The 3,343-nt window shown below is 45.1% G+C and overlaps 1 protein-coding gene across 2 annotated transcripts in view; it reads left to right on the top strand.

Moving 5' to 3' along the window:
• Positions 1-3,343, top strand: part of SLC1A6 (solute carrier family 1 (high affinity aspartate/glutamate transporter), member 6) — a 31,506-nt gene that overhangs the window by 1,928 nt on the left and 26,235 nt on the right. The window contains exon 2 of one of the 2 annotated variants that reach the window (XM_011953224.1): positions 230-1,262. The exons of the other annotated variant lie outside the window; for it this stretch is intronic. The gene's annotated coding sequence lies outside the window, so the exon portion shown is untranslated. The remainder of the gene's footprint in view (positions 1-229; positions 1,263-3,343) is intronic. 2 annotated transcript variants of the gene reach the window in all.

Genomic DNA, 3,343 nt, shown 5'->3' with positions numbered 1-3,343 from the left:
ACATTTCAAGTCATACATTTTTAAAAACTAATATTATTATTAATTTGACAATCACAGTGGTATAAACTTATAAGTGATGCAGACAGGACTGAGAAAAATTGATAGTAAGACATTCTCACACTGTAGCATTTTATTCTTAACTTTGTGTGAGTTAGGTTTCTGCTTTTTATCAACCACAGTTGACAACTATATTATAGTCATCAGGTGCTAAGGTGCTGTTTTCTTTTAGACAGGGTTTTACGCTGTTATCCAAGTTGGAGTGCAGTGGTACGATCATAGCTCATTGCAGCCTCAAATTTCCGGGTTCCAGCGATCCTCCCGCTTTAGCCTCTTGAGTAGCTAGGACTACAGGCACAGGCCACTATGCCTGGCTAATTTTTAATTTTTTAAAAAGAGATAGGGTCTGGCTATGTTGCCTAGGCTGGCCATGAACTCCTGGGGTCAAGCGGTCCTCCTGACTTCACTTCCCAAAGTGTTGGGATTGCAGGCATGAGCCACTGCGTCTGGCCCACAGATGCTAAGTGTTGTCTGCTCTTCTCCAGGGTTCAGCAAATTTTTTTCAGCAAATGGCCCGAGAGTAAATATTTTGAGCTTTGTGGCCCATACAATCTGTCCCAACAACTCAACTTAGGCATTGTAGCTTGAAAGCAGCTGTAGACAATAGGTAATGAATGAGTGTGGCTGTGTGCCAATAAAACTTTATTTACAAAAACAAGCAGTAGGCTGAATTTGACTAGCAGACCATAGTTTGTCAATACTGTAGTATGGCTTGTAAGGAAGAGAAAAGAACCGGGCAAAACCCTAGCCTCTGGAGTTTTCCTGACTGTTCAGATATCAGCTGAATGATCTCTCTTGGTATCCACAGGCAACTTCCTGCTGTGGCTTAGGGACTGGAAACATAATATCCCAGAGGAGAGGGAGGGATTGTACTTTCCCTGTGTAGTCTGTGGTTCACTCCTTGGGATTTTTTTTTTTTTTTTTTTCCACAACAAGGTGAGAAGCAGCATTGTGGTTTCAGGACATGGATCCATTTGGAGCAGGATCCTAAGTGGGGCTTGGCATTCGGTATTTGGATTAGATGTAGAGGACACAGGGACTGGAAAACCAGGGCAGATGTCCCATCCCTTGGATATGGTGGGGAGTGGAGGAGGGCAAGGAAGATCTCAGAAAAACCAGTGGCAGCAAAACAAAAAGCCAGGCATCTATGTACTGGTAAAACAGAGACCTCCAAGAAACTCCCAGCTGGACCTGGTTGAATTCAGGTACTGGGGATGAGGCTGGGGTGGGGGTGAGAAAATATATCAGGGAGCCTTGATCCCTTGGGAAGTAGATGGGGAAGCTGCCGGGTGCTGTGGCTTATGCCTGTAATCCCAACACTTTGGGAGGCTGAGGCCAGTGGATCACCTGAGGTCAGGAGTTCGAGACCAGCCTGGCCGACATGATGAAACCTGCCTCTACTAAAAATCAAGAAAAAAAATAGCTGAGTGTGCCTGTAATCCCAGCTATTCGGGAGGCTGAGGCAGGAGAATTGCTTGAATCCAGGAGGCGGAGGTTGCAGTGGGCTGAGATCATGCCACTGCACTCCAGCCTGGGCAACAAGAGCGAAACTCCATTTAAAAAAAAAAAAAAAAGGGGAAGTAGATGCGGGAGGTGAACACATTCTCTTTGTAGGTGTGACAATCCCAGGCAAACCAAATAGGTACAGAGTCCAGTACAGGATACAATATTTAGTGTCTTCCTTTAATTTAGAGAGTCTTTTTTTTTTTCTGAGTGAGATGAATCTGGTGTATTGCTGGGGAAACAGACAGCAGACTCTGAAGGGTGAAGTAAAAAGGGTTTGTCATCGGACTATTTATGAAGATACTAGCAGAGAGGAGGACCCAGGGAGATCCAGGGTTATGGCGGAGGACTGTCCCATGGGAGCAGTGGTCTTAAGTAGAGGAACACAGCTGCTGCCAAGTAGGGGCCTGGCACAGGGAGCTGGGAGACAGGAGAATAAATGCTCCATCTCAGTTTCTTCCCACCCTCCATTCTCCTGCTGCCTTTAAAAGAATTTTGTGGCTGGGCATGGTGGCTCATGCCTGTAATCCCTGCACTTTGGGAGGCGGAGGTGGGCGGATCACCTGAGGTCAGGAGTTTGAGTCCAGCCTGGCCAACACGGTAAAACCCCATCTTTACAAAAGATACAAAAATTAGCTAGGTGTGGTGGCGGGTGGCTGTAATCCCAGCTACTTGGGAGGCTGAGGCAGGAGAGTCACTTGAACCTGGGAGGTGGAGGTTGCAGTGAGCTGAGATGGTGCCATTGCGCTCCAGCCTCAAAAAAAAGGAAAGAATGGTGTATGCATTTAGAGGGTACAAGGGTAGTTTTGATACATGCATAGATTGCATGGTGATGGTGTTTGGGCTTTTAGTGTAAACATCACTCTAATTGTGTGTGTTGCACCTATTAAGTAATTTTTCACATCCCAGCCCCCTCTCACCCTCCCACCCTTTCTTTTGAGTTTTCAGTGTCTGTTGTTTCACTCTGTGTCCTTGTGTATCCATTATTTAGCTCCCACTTCTAAGTAAACATGCGGTATTACACTTTGCTTCTGAATTGTTTCGCTTAAGAGAATGGCCTCCAATTCTATGTGTGTTGCTGTAAAGGACATTTCATTCTTTATTATGGCTGATTAGTATTCCATTATATACGTGATGAAACATAGATACGATAACATAATCAACAATGTAGCAAGAAAATGTGATAGTGAAATAAATGTGATACAGATCTGTTTATCTATAATGTGACACACTTATCTGTATCACATTTTCTTTAATCGTCCATTGGTGGACACTTAGGGTGATTCCATATCTAAGCGATTGCAAATATTGCTGTGAAGAAACATACCAGTGCAGATATCCTTTTGATACAATGATTTGTTTTCCTTGGGGTGGATATTCAGTAGGGAGGTTTCTGGATGGGATAGTAGTTCTATTTTTAGTTCGTTGAGAAATCTTCATACTGTTGTCCTTTCCACTGGGCAGATCGAAAGGGAGCCAGTGGGAGAGGGAGCCTAAGAGTGGGTCTAGAAGGAAGAACAGAATTCTCAGTATGCCTGGAGGAAGGGCACCGCCCTTTCTTGGTTATGAGAACAGTGTAGGTTAGGAGGTATAGTACCTATAGCACACAGTACTTTTAGGGACCTAGAGAAACGTCTTCCCTTCCTTCCCTCCTTCCTTCCTTCCCTTCGTTCCTTTCCTTCCCTCCCTTCCCTCCCTTCTCTCCCTTCCCTCCCTTTCCTCTCCTCCCCTTTCCTTCCTTCCTTCCTTCCTTCCTTCCTTCCTTCCTTCCTTCCTTCCTTCC

The sequence above is a fragment of the Colobus angolensis genome, unplaced genomic scaffold (genome assembly GCF_000951035.1).
Source record: "Colobus angolensis palliatus isolate OR3802 unplaced genomic scaffold, Cang.pa_1.0 Scaffold36, whole genome shotgun sequence".
NCBI classification, from domain to species: domain Eukaryota; kingdom Metazoa; phylum Chordata; class Mammalia; order Primates; family Cercopithecidae; genus Colobus; species Colobus angolensis.
Note: the sequence above shows the minus strand (reverse complement) of the source record. Positions and strands in the feature narration are given on the sequence as shown.